Source organism: Aythya fuligula, chromosome 5 (assembly GCF_009819795.1).
Source record: "Aythya fuligula isolate bAytFul2 chromosome 5, bAytFul2.pri, whole genome shotgun sequence".
NCBI classification, from domain to species: Eukaryota; Metazoa; Chordata; class Aves; order Anseriformes; family Anatidae; genus Aythya; species Aythya fuligula.
The window spans coordinates 11,769,856-11,788,461 of NC_045563.1; the positions used below are offsets into that span (position 1 = coordinate 11,769,856).

An 18,606-nucleotide genomic window follows, 5' to 3' on the forward strand; every position below is an offset into this window, starting at 1 on the left:
GGGTCACTGGGTACAGTCAAACAGCCAAAGTCTTACTTGCTCTACCACTGGCTGTTTTGTAACCCAGCTTAAACCCCTTGGGCTCCCTTTGGATTCTTTTCTGTGTTTTGTTTGCAATATCTTTTTGCCCTGCATGCTTCAAGGTCCTGCTTCATGCAAGCTTTGGTAAGAAGGGATTATTACACCCTGGGTGTTTTTGTGGCACCTGGCATTATGGTGCTTGAACTTAATTGAGTCTTCAGTGTGCTACTGTAACACAAGTAACAAGCCACAATAACAGACACTGAAGACCACAAGTCTTTCTGTTGACTCCAGTGGAAGTAATTGAATCAGGCCCCGAATGAATGAAGAAGGGATCTTAAAAGGATATTCTTGGTCAGTAGTCTCTCCAAATGTCTTGGCATCTTTCTGCCATCTTATTCTGCCATTCTTATTTGCTTGTGTAAGCTGTCATCTTACTCTGATTTGATGTGTCCCTGCTGTAACATTCTGAAACAAGGAATGCATGAAATATGTCTTTCATATGAGTGTGCATTGTAATTTTGCTCAGACATGTCTGTGGTCAAAAACTGATATTCTCTGTCTAGTCACAGAGTTCAGAGGCCACACTTTTAACTTATCTAGTAAAGCATATTTTCCTAGAGAATTGGCTTGTACATGAAGTATATAGAGAATGGAACATTTTAAAAATTATGTGTAACTCATACACAAATACTGGGCTAGGAGCATAGAATGTCATATGTGAGAACCTTTTTTTTTTTTTTTTTTTTTCTGTTTTAGTTTTGCTGTAATTTTATAACAGTATTTCTTTAAGTTTTACATAATATATCCTTTTTGTTTGTTTGTTTCTTTTTCTTTTTTTTTTTTTTTATTCATTGGGGAAAAAATCAGACTCTAATGGTGAGACAGCTTAAAAATAATTGTAACTAGGAACTGGGCCATGATTAAAATTGTTCAGCTGTTCATTTTATTGTTTGTTCCCAAAACCTTAAATGCACTCTCTGAGAACAATAACAACAGTTAGCATGTAACTCTGTTTGGGCCAATTCATGCAGTCCTCTCTTAGCCCTTTCTTACTCCAGAACTCCTGTTTAGAGTGCTTTGTAAGGGAGTCAGGGTTGGAATTATATGTTCTAACTATTTTGTAATGTTAACATGGAAACTACCATGGGGTAAGAAGAAAAATCTGAGAGAAAGCAATTAAATGAAATCTATCCTACTAGTGTATTTGGATTCAGGAACAGTATAGAAGAGAGCAGGACGTGATGTCCCTTTGGACACTACCTGCATCTCAACTTCACAATGTAATTTCACAATGAGGATTATAGTGATAGAAAATTCAAAGAAAAACAAAATGTACAGAAAAAAAATGATGGCCATTTGCTACACTAAACCATAAACTGGCTTCATAAGTAAGAAATCAATTTTAGTGTTGGTTGATTGTAGCTGGTGTGTGGCAGATGTTAGCTTCCTGAGGCATTGATTTGTTGACCTTGGTTACTCTGATTTCCAGATTGGTTTGACCTTCTTTGACCTACAGATGCTTGGCACTTCTATTATTATGAATGGACTTTCTTTCTACACATCTTCCAAAATACTGGTCTGTGTTTCCAATTCCAGAACAAGCTTCTAAGAATGGTGGTGAAATGTAGAGAACTTTAACCTGTTGTGACTGAGTTGTAACAGAAGTGATGAGTTACATTTGGTGTGGGATTTTCAAAACTCCATTGTTTTTCAACAGCTGCCGGAAGTTGAAGTCTTAGAGGCACTTGTGAAAGTTGCTCCCAGAAAGTCTGTTTATAGTTAACCACAGTGCATACTGATATAGACTATATAATTCACAGTGTCTTCCAGGTATAAAACCTCATATCACATCCTTAATACTGAAACTGAATTTCAGTTGGGTTACCAAGTGTACACGGAATACTTAATTTAGGAAGAGCTACTGTAAGCATAATTTGAACCTCTTCTCTTGGGAGAAGTACTGAAACCTCATACATGTTTTAGGATGAGTAAGAATCTGGTGTTACTCACAGTAGGAGCCTCATTTAGAGCCCATTGATGTCAATGGAAACACTTCCCTTTGCCTCAGTGGGCTGTGGACCAAGGAACATGCAAGAGTAACTGAACTAAGGATTCTGCTGACTGTAACATATAGTATATGCTGTACAGTTTTACAAAAATAAACACATTTTCTAAGCCAAAATACTTAACGTTTAATTTAAAAAACATAATATAAAAAGAATGGATTTTGCTTTACTGATGTTTTAAGCTGTAATTTAATGTAGCATAGTGAAAAGGACACCAAATATTCTAGTTTTGTATCATTAGAACCAGATGGCCCATGAAAGACTTTTGGCTAAACTAGAATTGGGAAAGCTTTTAAACTCTGCATAGTCTGAAAATGTGCTCAAAGTTGCTATATCAGATGATATGCCCAGTTTTATAATGTGAAATTCTTTGGCCATTTTTCTGTCATCCTGGTAAGGTGTTATACAATTTAGGCAATTACAAGAAACTTCTTTGGATGCTACTGTCATTATTGTTCTGCTTTGGAACTGGAAAAACAACGAAATTACCCTAATGTAGCTAAGTGGAGTATCCCAGAAAACATCACAGTGAAGAACTAATAAAGAATTGTTATTACTTATTATTGACTTATTGTGTTTATATCATGGGTCAAATTTGTTTATGTGGAAAATGCCAGAAAACAACAACAACAAAAACCAAACTGTCATGACCTTTGTCCTAAAAGAATGATACATCTTTTCACCATAACAGCAGTGCTGTTAGTTGAGCTACCCTAACTAACAGTGACCAGTCACTCCAGAATGCAATATTCAAGTAATACTGATCATCACAGAAAGATATGGGCAACTTAGCTGTTAAAATTTCCTTCAGTATTAAGTCCATCACTACAGTCCTGTGGCAGTTCTTCTGCAACCTGGAAGATACCTTGCCTGTAGCCAGCTACTGTTTACCCTATTTACTTGTGTAGTCTGAGAAATGGAGGGAGGAGGCAGCTTCTATGAAGCAGACAGGTAGGAATTGACACTAATTGTTGAGTAATAGAGGTAACATGAAGTGTATTTTCCACTGCTAATATGGACTGTATGAAAGGAAACTGGGCACAACACTTAATGAATTTCGGTTATATTTAATATCAGAGAGAATTTCTATGGCCTTCTTTCCTAATTTGTATAGCAGACTGCCAACGGAATCTGGTAATCAGAATTTGAATTAGATCATATCAAGCGTCTTTCAGTGCTACTTTTAATGGTCCCAATGACATTTTCATACAATATTACCATATCTTGGGCACTAGGAATGGATTTTTTAATCTTATTTATTTATTTATTTATTTTTCCCTCTCTGTGATTTCCTATTAATCACTCACAGGTGAGAACTTCTTGCCTCTGCTGTATTAGTGGTTTCTTTGTTGCTAAGTAAACTGTTTGCATACAAGAGGTAAGCAGGATCAGGTTCTCTTTGCAGGTGCCTGTTAATTTAAATACTGAAGTATGGTTTTGCTCTACATTTTGCAAGTATAGGTCAAGTGGATTTCAGTGGAGCTCCTCACTGAAGGGCTGGAATGGAAAGGCCTTCCAGGAAGTTAAATAACCTTTTAAAGAAAACCACATTTAAAAACATAGTAATAAGTGAGCTACAGTAGGCAGCACAAATGCTCGATTCAGCAGCATTGTGCCTCTGAAGAAGCCAAGGTTCAGTTATAACTTGTGTATGCCACTTGTTTTCTGTCGAACTGTATACCCAAATCCCTGGTAGATCTGCTAGCCTGATTATTTATTTATTTATGTATTGAGCATATATATATATATATATATATGTATAGGTACGTGTGCAAACACTTCTTATCATGTAGTTGTCTGGTAGGGGTTGTGAATTTATATCAGTGATTTGCACAACAAAGTCAGGTGGGCACACATAGCCCTGTAAATATTGACAAGATGATATGTCCTTTGGTCTCCTGTGGTTTCACAGGAGGGTGCTGGATTAGGATTTTCTTTGCTTTTAATCTTTCTGAGTTCAGGACCTTCCTTTTCCTTTGAACATTAAGACCAAGTGGATCAGGGTCCCAGGACTTCATCTGTGACAACTATTTCTGTATATTTAGCTGAAATTACAATTTTTATTGTTTTACCTGCTCAACCAGATCCTTCCAGGATTAAAGATAAAACAAAAAGTGAAATTATCACTGTAAAGTCATGACATCCATAGTTCTATATGCAAAATCATATGCTGCTTTGGTTTTGCTTAATTAGATTTTTGCTTAATTAATTAGAATTTATTTGGGAGATATTTGTATCTTAATGAAGGTTTTGAAAAAAATAGTCTGTTTTAAGTTTGTAAGGGAATTTGAAGCAAGACAAACAATGTGATTTTGGGTTTTGTTGTTAACATTTCTCAACACTGTCCATGTTGTAAAACCCAACACATTCATTTGTACAATTTGGCCCTAGGGAATAGGGAGAGGTGGGGGATGGACAGTGGAGAATGCACTGCAAGAGTAGTAGAGCGTTGGATCAGAGAGACTGTTGCAGAAGCTTGTGAATTTGGAAAAAGCCATGTGTCTGTTTAAAAAAAAATTTGTGGAAAGAATCTTGACTCAGATGGCTATAAACCATTTTTTAAATCCATGAGCTATAAACTTCTCTCTACAACTTCCTGAGGAGGGGAAGTGGAGAGAGATATGCTGATCTTTTTTCCCTGGTAACCAAAGACAGGACACATGGGAATGGCACAAAGGTGCACCATGGAGATTCAGACTGGACATCAGGAAAAATGCATTTACTGTGAGGATGGTCAAACACTGGAACAGGCTTTCTAGAGAGGTGGTTAATGCCCCATAGCTGTCAGTGTTCAAGAGGCATCTGGATAATGCCCTCATTAATATGCTTTGACTTTTGGTTAGCCCTCAAATGGTCATGTGGTAGGACTATATGATCTTTGAAAATCATTTCCAACTGAACAATTCCTGTTCTGTTCTGTTCTGTTCTGTTCTGTTCTGTTCTGTTCTGTTCTGTTCTATTCTATTCTATTCTATTCTATTCTATTCTGTCCTTTAGGGAAATAACAAGAAATCAGACCTCAGACAAAGAGTTAACTTTGGAACTTGCAATGAGTATGAGTTTGTATTAAGATACCTGAGTGTTGGCCCTACAACTGAATGAATTATCTAGAGAAGGCTCTACAGAAAATACAATGCTTCCCTTTAGAACTCTTGTGTTACTTTTCATTGTGACCCAAGTACTTGGTTACTCTGGTGCCAGAGTATGCATTCATTTGTGATCCTGAGATTTGTACTTTCTTCCCTGTCTTCTGTTCTTGCTCTAGAAGAGAGTGAGATACATGCCAGCCATATGGGCTCTGAGTATGAAGAAAAGTTTTATCATAATTTTAGATTGAGTTGGAAAAATATCCATTAGTCACCCAACCTGTTTGAATTAACACAAATAGGTGAAAAAAACACACCCAAATCAATTGTAGTGTTTTTAGTCTGGCTTAGATAAGGACTGTTTGACGTGTTTGAGGCCCCACATGAAGCAGTAAGCACAACATTCCTGTGAATGGGCAGTGATACACAACTTTAGGGCCAACAGACGAGCAATTTATCTGAAAGTTAAAACACAGCATGGCCATACTAGCCAGGAATTAGCAGGACAATTTTCAGCAGAAATTCTTTCTCTAGTTTGCACTGGGTGACAAGGTGGCAGCGTCCTGTCATGTTCTGCAAGAGAGTGATCTGAGTGCTACTCAAGTGTTGACTCTCTGCTTTGGGAAAGCTTTTGGAAAAAAAAACAAACAAACATAAAGAGGAGTTTTTGCAGAGGAGTTGGAAGACAGTTCACATATTCAAGTCATATCTTCTAAGGGCAGAAGGGACCACAGTGAATGCTCTCTGGCTCTAGTGTAGCACAGAATTTTGAAGAATCATTACTGCTTCCCACATCTGTTATGTGATCCTGTAATAGCTCCTATTCCAATGCATATCCACAGACTGGATCGTTTTAACATACATCAAGTCGGCCAGCCAGCCAGATGTTTTGAGGTGCATAATGTAATTATTGATATGAAAATCAAAACAAGGTACCATATAAAGGCAGCCACTGTCAGACCATTATGGATGAGACCATCAGTCTTGTTGCCTTAACAAACCATGTATTCATTATCGTAGCTCAGGGCATTTTTTTCTTTGCCAAAATTGGCTGATCTCTTAATGAATATTGCAAATCATAACCCAAATTATATGCCTTAAGCTGTCTCCATTTTTGATTTGCAGTGAAGAGTTCAGGAGCTTTATTTGTGTCACTGCAAAGCAATCCTCTGATGGAGGAAAGTGAGACAGACATGCAATGAATGGACTGCAGAATTCTGTGTGAACAAGCAGTAATTCAACCCTCTAGTACAGAGCCATCTCCATGCTGAGTTTGGGCTTCGCCTTGGACTCTGTCTCCTGTGAGCTCCCTCACAGGAGGCATAGTGCTGGCTTTGACAGTGTTTTGATGAAGACTCAAGTTGTCATACCAAAGAGATTAAAGCTTGACTGCTAGTGCTGTATGTCAGCTCTATTAGTGTCAAAAATGAGGCCTGGGGGGAAGAAGTGAAAACATACAAATTTTACTCCTGAGCTGATCAAAAATTAGACTTTTTTTTTTTCTTTTTTTTTTCATATTCTCATCTTCAGATAATCACAGAATCACAGAATTTCTAGGTTGGAAGAGACCTCAAGATCATCGAGTCCAACCTCTGACCTAACGCTAACAGTCCCCACTAAAACATATCACTAAGCTCTACATCTAAACATCTTTTGAAGACCTCCAGGGACGGTGATTCCACCACTTCCTTGGGCAGCCCATTCCAATGTCTAACAACCCTTTCAGTAAAGAAGTTCTCCCTAACATCCAACCTAAAACTCCCCTGGCACAACTTTAGCCCATTCCCCCTCGTCCTGTCACCAGGCACATGGGAGAACAGACCAACCCCCACCTCGCTACAGCCTCCCTTGAGGTACCCCTGAGCCTCCTCTTCTCCAGGCTGAACAAGCCCAGCTCCCTCAGCCGCTCCTCATAGGACTTGTTCTCCAGGCCCCTCACCAGCTTTGTCGCCCTTCTCTGGACTCGCTCAAGCACCTCCATGTCCTTCTTGTAGTGAGGGGCCCAAAACTGAACACAGTACTTGAGGTGCGGCCTCACCAGAGCTGAGTACAGGGGGACGATCACCTCCCTAGCCCTGCTGGTCACCCTGTTCCTGATACAAGCCAGGATGCTGTTGGCCTTCTTGGCCACCTGAGCACACTGCTGGCTCATATTCAGCTGACTATCCACCATCGCTCCCAGGTCCTTCTCTGCCTGGCAGCTCTCCAACCATTCCTCTCCCAGCCTGTAGCTCTGCTTGGGGTTATTGCACCCCAGGTGCAGGACCCGGCACTTGGCCTTGTTGAACTTCATGCAGTTGACCTCAGCCCATCGGTGCAGCCTATCCAGATCCTCCTGCAGAGCTTTCCTACCCTCAAGCAGATCGACACACATGCCTAACTTGGTGTCATCTGCGAACTTACTGAGGGTGCACTCGATGCCCTCGTCCAGATCATCAATGAAGATATTAAAGAGGACCGGCCCCAGCACCGAACAAAGAATACCGTTCTTTCTCTTTTGAAAGACCTTGGACTAACTTTGTGTTAAAAACATAAGCAGAACAGAAGAAAAACCACACAATAAAACTGTCAAATATATATATTTTTACAGGTATTGAGATTTTTTTTTTTTTGGTCTCAATTAAGTGATTTTAATTTTTCAATTGAAGTAGATGTTTTATGCATATTTGACCTTTTTACAAAAAAAGCCTCAATGTAATATTGACTATCTCCAGTTTCAATAAAAAATAAAAATCCAACAGAACAACTTTGAAAAGGAATTGTTAAAGGCAAATTAATCTGGCCAGAGTACAACTTTATCAGCACCATAACGTGCAGTAAGTCCAGTGGCAATTAGGAGTAGTATACGGGCACCTGTTAACATCTGTTTTCTGTGTATCATTTAATATCCAAGCACGACAACCTCCTTGTCATATTGACCTTAAACTAAAGTTATTCAAGAAATAAGATAAGAACAATGAGTCACAGTAATTGCTTGGATCAAGCAGAGGACCAAGAACTCTTGGAGTTATTCACCTTCAGGGCATGTTTTACAGCCCAGCTTCTTGAACAGATAATGAGGGAAAGTTGGGAAGTGTTGGCCTCCATGAGATGGGGAGATGTTGTGCAATGGGATGTTCTTCCGGTTCTTACATGTGGGTGGGGTTTTGTTGTTCTTTTTTTTTTATTATTATGGACTGAGAGATGGGGAATTGTTTTTCCACTAGAAAAAGCAAAACAACTGCTTTCTGTGTAGAATGACCTTTTAGATTATGTGCATGAACCACAAACAAAAAGAACACAATGAAATGCTCCATGGGCAAGCATAGTGAGCTTGACTCACCACTATATTGCTCCAGTTCTGCACCAAATCAGTTCAACTGAACAAAGATGGAGCTTTGCTACCCATACTATTTGAAGAGAAGAGGTCTCATACTGCTCTTCTGCAGAATCCTTCCAATTATACCAGAGGATTCTGGTTTGCAGAGAATAAGCACTGCTGATTCATTGTGGAAAGAGAATTATTGTCCGTGGGAATCCTTTTTTAATGGCTATATTGGCTGGATGTCACAAAGAATCAAGACAGTACAGAAAATCTTGGCCCAGTGTAGTGAGATAGAGGATGTATATGACATGAGATGTGTATTGTGTATATGACGTGATGTGTCCTGACATGACTTGACATGTTTCAGGAAGAATGTTCTGAAAAATTAGACTAAACAAAAAGATCTGTGGAAGTTGCATTTCCTAGTTCACAATGACCTTCATAATATCAGAGAAGGTTTCAGCACTTTGACTGTTTTACAGAAAATACTTGCATCTATGTCAGTTCTAGGAAATAGGCCTTCTAATGGGTAGTGGCTGACATAACACATATGTCACACTTATCCTTGTTCGGATGTTTTGAGGCTTTCCTTTGAGTTAGCTCTCTACCACAGAAATAAATCATCTCCTCATAGAGAGCAGACGAACAACAACATGTGAAAAGAGGATTTATGGCTGTGGCTGCTTTTCCAAATGCCTTAGGTGCCCTAGACTGTAGTTCGATAGTGCCTCCTAGAGGAATAGACTATAGGTACGAATGCAGGAAGCTGTAGTATAGCTGATAGGTTGAGGCAGTATGCATTGCCAATTGTGTGTTTACTAGTGTGTTGGCTGATTTCCTGTGCATATGTTGTGACTTGTGAGTGTTTGATTCATTTAATGCAATGGAAATGCTCAGTACTTGGTCTCCGAACCAGTGTAGACTGTCTGTTGATATAAGATAGTGCTTTATTGTTTCTGGCTTGACTTTATTCTCTCATTGTAGATGATACATTAATAGGTGTAGGCCTTGCAGGTGAAACAGGAATCCTTGCTTTCCAGGAGATGGTGAATCTAGGTGATAATTATGCAATTCCCTGAAGGTATATCACAGAGAATATTGACTGGCAGACTTGAATACATTGTAAACACTTTAATCTTCAGTAAAGATAATGGCTTGCAAAACCCAGACTAATTTGTTTCTGGTGACTGACTCCAATAGGCTGTATTCCTGAAAGCAAACCAAAATGTACACAGACTTTGTAAGCCATGGCTCATCTTGCAATCTGTAGATAGGTGATTTTTCCAAAGCTTTTCACCTATATTGACACTGAGTTGACTTCAAGTTGGCTAGTGGGTAGTATAGAAAAGAATGTTGCATATTGATTTAATATAGGACAGAAAAGAATGAGTTTGGACACTCACCCAGACATTTGTTTTGGCACTTGGCATTCAGAGGGTATATTTCTGGCACCTGCATCAGACAGGCTGCTTTCTGTAATTTGCCTCATTCAAAGTGAATAGGACTGAGATTGTATGACCTGCCATAGCCCCAGGAAGTCCACTGGTTTGTGTAGACCATTAGACATTCCTGGGATGGGTTAAATCATTTCAGTGTGCTGCAAGGTTTTCAAACACTTTCTGAGAAAGACCCATTTCTGGATAAAAAAGCTTCCTTTTGGACACATCCCTTCTGTTTACAGCTGCTTCCTTCTTTGCTTCCCATCTGTGGTCATGTTGTCTGTTTGAAGTCATGTTTTTTCACTCTTCCTATTCTATGGTGAATGCTAGGTAGGACTATCAGGAAAGCAAATATTTCAGGCATCTTCCATCAATCTTTACTGTGACAAGTATTTATTTATTCTTTCTGAAAAGAAACTAGTCATTCTGGATAATGCTACAATTCATTTGGCCATCCTCTAATTTCATCATGCTCTTCCTGTTCATGCTTCTCTGTGCCTTGTTTCCTCTGTGTTTGTCTGGGTTCCTTGCTCCTACTTATGACTCCAGTTCCTGTGGCAGCTCCTGGCTCTTTCACTGTCATTACAGTTATTCCCCCCTGGTATTAGGGGAAGGTGTTGTTTTCCTGTCTGGCCAGATTCAGAACAGGCATCTGGACCTTTATCAGGCAATAAGCAAAAGCAGAAGTGCAAAGCAGAAACAGATTCATTGTAACCACACAGGTGGGTGTGTAATAGGAATTCTGCCAGTACAGGACCATCAGAACCTGATCAGTGATGCATGGTTGTTGTAGTAGTAATGAAGACTACCCTTTTAGGATACACAATCAGAAAATATGTGTTGAAGGGGTTTATCCCTTATGTCTTGTTGGTCATCCCCTTGGATTGGGATGAGAGGTGCAGCTACAAGCCACTATTATATGGTCTTCAGGTATTATAGCTCTGATTTTATAGGCTTCTCTTCAAAAACAACATAAACAAAAAGAACACCACAACACATTTAAATATAAATAGAAGTTTCACCAGGAGTAGGAGGAGACAGACTACATAGGAAAAAAGTACAGGAGCTTATGCACACATCTCTGTGCCAAGATGATATCTGATGGCAAAATTTTGAACCTGATGGAGATTTTGTATTTTTCAGTGAACTAGTTCAGCCTACATTCATGTGAAATTACGATTATGTGGTTATTTATTTATTTATTTATTTAATTAATTTTTAACCAAGTTATTAGTTATTACTGAAGCTGAAGGGAAGACTAGACTGATCTTTACATTGACTGAGAAAAAAAAAAAAAAAAAAACACGAACAAACAAACAAATAAAAAACCACAAACTTTTCTGTTGGTTATATCTGGTTAACAACCAGTTCTTTACAAGGTTTTGTGCAGGCAGAGAGTACTGTATCGGAGATGAGAAACAAAATTATAAACAAGATGGTATATGGCAAAAAGTAGAGCCCAAATGCATGTTCTACTTTATATGTATGAGCAAAACCCAACCAATATTGAGATTCTGTAGTGCATAAAACTTCCTGTGTGTGAAACCAGATGGGTTTGTAGCAGAAAGAGTTCTACTTCAGAGGATGTTGAAAATCTGCTTTCACTGGATATGGCAAAGTCCCAAGGGGTACTCCTCAAGCACTTCTAGGTCTTGGGGCAATCTCAGGATTCCACTGGAGCATCTTGTTACCCAATTTCATTTTGGGAAAAAATACAACCAACTAAACACCAACTAAACAATGAATTTTTTTTTTTTTTAATTATTATTATTTTTATTTTTTTTATTTGAGTGTGTTGAAATTTCCTTCTTCCAGGAAAATTTGAGATGTCTTGTTTAGAATGAAGACTAACTTGGAACCGTAGGAATTTCCTCCATATAGAACAGAATGTTTGAGTTTTTATCAGCCTTTGGAGAACTGTGGTACTCTCTGACAATGGAAACTTTATGCCAGATCAATACATCAAAGACAAGAGAAACACATCACAAAGTTACTCAGAGCCTCTCCTGTACGCTTGATATTCTTTGACAATTTGTGAAATTTTTGTACTATTTGTAATTTTTTTTTCCTTTCCTAAAGCAAGTTAGTGAGTATACAATAGTTACCTTGTTATGGTATTTAAGCAGAAATGAGGTAGCTGAAATATATGCAAGTAAATAGGTGGTCAGAATTATGCTCTAGTATTGAGTTGACCTCCTCTATGTGCTTCTAAGTGTTCAGGAATAGATTAACTGATGCAAGTAGTTTATTCTATAATAGAAATATGCTTCTTATTGTCAGTGAAAGTGGTTTTAAGAACAATTATGTGTACCTCTCCTTAAGCTCAGATAAGGCTTTAGGTAGTGACCTGAATATTTTCAGCAATATTTTTTTTTTATTATTATTCTCTGCAATTGGATTGAGGATGGCATTTGACTGTGATTTTTGTATGCTGAAGTGTGTCTTAAGTCTGGATGGGAAGGTATAAGCTATACCTGTAAATCTGTAGCAACAGGACTGGCAGACTATATTCCTTGAGTCTGTGCTGAAGACTTTGCTATGAGACTGGAAGTGACCTACTTACCCATCTTAGTCCTCTAACCATAGAATTTTCTATCACTGTTTTGAACGTAAGGAGCTAGTACTTTGAGTTCTACAAACTTTGCAGCACTGATTTTGAGGAACTGTCAATTGACCTACCTGCAGCCAGCTGAATGACTCATTTTGTTTTTATTAGATCACTTTCAATAATCTTTATGAAAAAATTCCATTGAAAATTTCCCCATTAAGAGGTGTTATAATTTCCTCAGACAGTATAACCATTGTCTTTATATATCTAATTGCAAATTTATCATTAAAAGTCATGTTACCAGCTTCCATACAGTATCAATCATGTTTGATATTCCACTACTGAGACTGCTGGCATTTTTAAAAAGCTGGAGACTTAAAAAGGGATGAAGGAGGCTCGAATAACATACCACAACTTTTACGTTATTTATGATTGCTGTCATGCACCTTTAGAAAGAATTGTGAGGTCTATTCATCTGTCTCTGTGATTAAGCGATGAAGTGTGTCTGTGATCTGCTTGTACAGACTTGTATTTGTTACCAGAATTTATGCAGATAAAGTTTTGTGTTTTGAAGGTAAAGCTTCGTGTTTATGACTGATTTTTCTGGGAACAGGTACTTTCTCATATTGAAATAACTGGCTGAGAATAATACAGTTTTCCCAGCATTAAACAAGATCATCAGTATCCAGGAAGATTTCCCTGGAAGTTTTTCAGCACTGCAGGGATGGAGAGGTCCCTTGGAAGCTCTTCCTGCTGATACATAAGTGAGACTGCTGAGAGCTTTTTGCCATGTGTTTCTGTAACTTCCATAATCTCTAAATCACACTTGTGTGGTCAAAATATAGCTGACATGGAGGGGAGTGTTTGTGAGCTTGTGACTGGACTACTTGCAGTTTCACAGAAGAAAACCAGCTTTGTCTCCCTAATCCTTCTGCTGGCAGGCAGGACATGAAAAATGAAGTTAAGACACTGTACCTATTTATTGCTTATTTTTTTCCCATAAATTCTAACCTTGTGGTTAAAAAAAAAATAAAAAATCCAGTAATTCTCAAATGTAAACAAGTAGAAAAATAATACTCCAGAAAGCAAGAGCTTGTAAGTATCCAAACCCTAAATATGTTAACACAGCTGCATGTCATGTGACCCACCACAGTTCTGACACAAAAATATGTGAAATGTTTGAAAATGTCCATAATATTGCAATTTTCTGACGATCTCCTAATTGAACAAGAGCAATACAACTGTTAAAAATCCAAACAGAATGAATGAAGAGTTGTGCTCAAATTATATAAACTACCCTTTTCCTTAGATAATATTTAAAAGCTCCTACCAATACCCTCCCACAGTGCAAGCTAGAGCTCTTGTAATGCTCACTGAATGTATTACTCTGGCTCTGAGTGATCCAGCTGCCTTTTAAGACATTTTAATGTACTTTTTTTTTTTAGGAGGTCGGTGTGCCATAGTTCAGTGAGAAGCACAGTGTCTTCAGATGGTGCTGAACAAGGTAGCCCTGATCAAGAAATATTATTGCATGGTATTGTAACTAGCCTAATTGCTGTTGCTGATTACAAGAGCTTGTTTATCTTTATTTGGTGTAGCTCAATGAGTGAAGCTGTTTGTGACACATGGCCAATGGCTGAAATTCTGTGCATTCCTGTTCTTATATTGCCTACTGTAAACTATTACCCTAGCCATAGCTGAGTTTCTGTGGTAGGCAAAGCAGTGGTGAGAATACCAGTTGCACATGAGCAATTTGGAAATTGAAATTCATCATCAGTCAAGAAGCTAACTAATAAGTCTTGAATACTTAAAGTGAAGTGGAAGGTATGTTGAAAGTCACAAAAACATGGAAAAAGAAAAGAAAAACAATGACTTAGAGAAATATGAGAAATATTAGTGGAATTTACTCAGTCATAAATGTTATCTGTATGCCAGGTCTTCTTTCGAAGCCATAGCTTTTTTTTTTTTTTTTTTTTTTTTTTTTTTTTTTTCATTTAGTTGCTGTTTAATAATAAACCTAACAAGCTTCTGCAAATATCTACTTGACCTACAGCAATAGATATTATAAAGGCTTCAACACTACAATGATAACTGCAGGACATTATCAGTCAATCCAAGACTCCCAGACGAAAGGGAAAAAAAAAAAAAGTATAAGAGAAATTAAAATTTCTTCAGTATTTTAAAAAATAACACTATTTTCATTTTTTCTTTATTTTCTACTGCTTGATAGCATTGCTTAAAAAAGCAACAAGGGGAAGGAAAGCATGCTTCAAGCCAAACCAAAAAGAAAGTAAGTAGAAAGTTTATTTCTTAGTTAATCCAGTTCCCCATTTTTTAAAAGGTATTTTGTGAAGAAAACTTTTTTAATTCATAAAATTCCTAGCAGTTGTACTTCCAACCTGTGATGTTGAAAGTAGGCTGTTACCTCCTTGTTATTTGTTACATTCAAAGATGATGTTGTCAGAATACGTTTGGGCTGTTTGTGCTGGCTTTAGGCTGGTTCCTCTTTTCCTAAAACTTGCAGATATTTTGGAATCATGACCCTAATCCCAATTTACCAAATATTTTTGAATTTTGTGTTCCTCATTCAGGAAGAAGAAAAATAGGAAAAATTGGGCAAGTATTTTGCATATGATCAGTTTTCATAGAATCACAGAATGGCTTAGATTGGAAGGTACTTTAAAGATCATCTAATTCCAACACCTCTGCCATAGGCAGGGATACCACCCACTGGATCAGGTAGCTCAAAGCCCCATCCAGCCTGGCCTTAAGCACTTTCAGGGATGCAGCATCCATGACTTCTCTGGGCAACCTGTTCCAATGCCTCACCACCCTTTGAGCGATATATTTCCTCCTAACATCTAATCTAAATCTATCTGCTTTTAATTTAAAACCCTTACCCCTTGTCCTATCACTGTGGTCCCTGACAAAGAGTTTCTCCCCAGCTTTCCTGTAGGCATACTTTGTGTAACGAAGACTGCTGTAAGGTCTTCTTGCAGCCTTCTCTTCTCCAGGCTTGCCCTTATTCTCTTCTGACACTCACAATATGTAAAGCATGATTTGGAATTAAAACTTCAACCAACTCAGGTATATACCTATATTTATTAAATTAGAATGTATGTCTTTTGGGGCAGGGACTGCTCTGATTCATCCAGTTACTTAGCAAGTATGAGTGATTACTATTACCTGGCAACATTAGGCAATGCTTTTATGTCACATTAGAAATCATTGCTTCTGCTAAATATATTAACAATATATTTCCCTACTGCTCTCACTGTCATTATGACACCTCGGTAGATGTATAATGGTTGCTAAACAAAAGGGCCATTCCTTCACAAACCATTGTGAATTCAGACACTAGAAATCACATTTTGGTTTGTCTTGCAACAACCTTGTGCTACTAGCAGCAACACTCAGAAAAAGGCATATATTGTGGAAATGAAGAGGAATGGCCTGAAGTCTGCTGTATACTAAGATTTTCTCCAGGGCTTTTTTGTTAATCAGACAGCTGGTCTCCCAAGCTGAGATGCCTTGAAGCTTCACATATATAAGCATTTTCAAGTGTGTACATTACCATGGGTATATATGTGATAGTATCCAATAATTTGTATATCTACATGAGTATATATATGATAGCATCTAAGAATTTTTATTTAGAAAAGTGTGGCATTACATTTACCAGACTTATTTATTTATTTATTTTGCATTGCTTGATGTCAGGATATTGATGATTTTCTGTCTTATAGGTGAGTGCAAATCTTGTAGTGCCTAGACAATGAGAGTAAAATCTGTAGTGTCCAAAAAGAAAAAAAAAAGTCATTTCTGGCATCATGAAATTCATTTGGCACAACTTGATCCTTATATAATAGAAAATTTCTCTGCTCCAGAGATTTAGATCTCTCAGAACAGTATATGAACAATTAGCAGTAGTGAGGTCTACCACAATGTGATTTCAGTTGTTCCTCTTCACACTTTTCACCTCCAAGGAACTGTCTGTGGGACTCGTAACCTCTCTGCTAGCTCAGTGTGATAATTTCTAGGCTTTAAAGATCACAGAATCACAGAATTGTCTAGGTTGGAAGAGACCTCAAGATCACTGAGTCCAACCTCTGACCTAACACTAACAAGTCCTCCACTAAACCATATCACTAAGCTTTACATCTAAATGTCTTTCAAAGACCTCTAGGGATGGTGACTTCACCACTTCCCTGGGTAGCCCATTCCAATGCCTAACAACCCTATCGGTAAAGAAGTTCTTCCTAATATCCAACCTATTATCTTCCTAATATCCAAGATATCTTAGTCTTGGTGCTGAACCCTTAAGCAGTGCATTTGAAGGGAACTGGTTCCAATGCAAGAGGTGGAAACTTACCTCAAATCCTCCAGTACCTAAACAAAGTTGAATCAGAGTTCGAGTCAATGCTCTGTCTGATCAAGGCAGGAGTTTGAGACCTTAACTCCACATATGAATGTACAAGCAATTATTCTTCAGATCACTCCAAAATGGAACCAAGTCCATTAAGCCACTTTATGCAAACTACTTCAATAATAGTTGAGAGTCAATGAACAGTAGAGGAAGAATGACTCTCCAACCTGATGTTAATGGCACTCACTTGGGAAGCTGGGACAAACCCTGTTATAGTAAACATCGTGTGGAATACACTTCTTCGGTATAAAAAAGGAGTGAAATGTATATTAAGTCACAGAGAAAAACCCTTTTGCAACAACTTCGTAAATGTTGCCCTATATTTGCTTGCCTTTTATGCTTGCATTTGCCAAATATTTACATTTGCCAAAAATGTTTCCTCTTGAGACATATGGAACATTTCATGTTAAAGGAAGTACAGTGGGCTGGGTGGGGATGGTAGTGGTTTTGGTGTGGAAACCTGGAAAAATTGTGAATTCGGTTCAGTTTGAACCAACATTCTTTTTCAACTGTTTGCCTTGGCAGCCGAACTGAAAAACTAGTTATTTGCACAGCCCTAAGCCCTCCTTTGCAGTTGGACCCCTGCGTTTTACTAGGAAAATTGTAGCATAGTCCCTGGAGCTGTTCATCTATGGCACAGAGTCATGAAATGGAAGTCCCACTAAAAGTTAGGAGTGTCTGAAGCTTTCGGAAATGCAGGAGCTCTAAAGTGGGATTAAAAGATGGTATCCACAGTATGTATACTACTGGACTTTCCAAAGACACTATTGTTTTCATAGATTCCATCTGTCACTTGCTTGACTAAAAGATATCTCTGATGAACATCTTTATGGGAAATATTAGAAAGAGAAGAGTTCTTGACTTGTGTGCATTGTTAGCTGGGAACAGAGACATTCCTTTCTCTAACTTTTTCATTCCATGATGTAATGAGAACATTTTAAACCAGGACAAACAAATTACAAGTGCCAAGCTTTTCCTAAATGCTGCTTATGATCAAACACACCCATCCTTGCTTTTAAATACCTCATAATTAAACATGCATAAATGGAGACTTAATTTGAACATGTAAATTAATCACATGTTGTAACAATTGAAATTCATAACCGAACATCCATTAGCAGACAACGCTGTTCCTCATTCTTTTGTTTGCATGTTTATAGTAATCACGCAATAGGATTTATGGTGCATGTCACCCTTTGAAAATTAATTCTGAATCAACATAAGAGATGTGTTCCCATTTCTATTGTATAGCTTTGCTTTATGAATGCAAATAACTGCAAATTAAGCCCCAGATGTCTAAAGAGCAGCAGGAGTGACCATTTATTTGATGTATGATGCACATCATGTCATTTCTGTGTCACTCCTCAAGGGGTTAAATGAGTTTCATGGCTTGGGCATTTTAAGAAAATAATTAACAGTGCAGCTCATCCAAAAAACAGCTGCTGCTGTTTTTTTTTTTTTTTTTTTTTTTTTTTAAAAAAAAAAGAAGACAAAGATATTTAAAACATCTTTTCAATTGCCTGCTAAGAAAATAAGTTTACATAAGAGAAACCTCTTTTCCTCCTGAAAAATCATGATTTTACCTTCTGCAGCAATTTAGGAAAAGCCAACATTTATCCATGTACTTAGCAACTAAAGAAATGAATTGCTGCGGTGGGCTACATTAAACATAGATGGATCAGAATTAGGTCACTGGAGAAAACACAGACTGTA

General features: G+C 37.9%; 1 long non-coding RNA gene across 1 annotated transcript in view; it reads left to right on the forward strand.

The window, feature by feature from the left end:
* LOC116490219 overlaps window positions 1-18,606 on the forward strand; it is a 45,268-nt gene that overhangs the window by 14,942 nt on the left and 11,720 nt on the right. The window contains exons 4-5 of the long non-coding RNA XR_004253348.1: window positions 13,913-13,971; window positions 14,698-14,757. This is a non-coding gene — a long non-coding RNA (uncharacterized LOC116490219). The remainder of the gene's footprint in view (window positions 1-13,912; window positions 13,972-14,697; window positions 14,758-18,606) is intronic.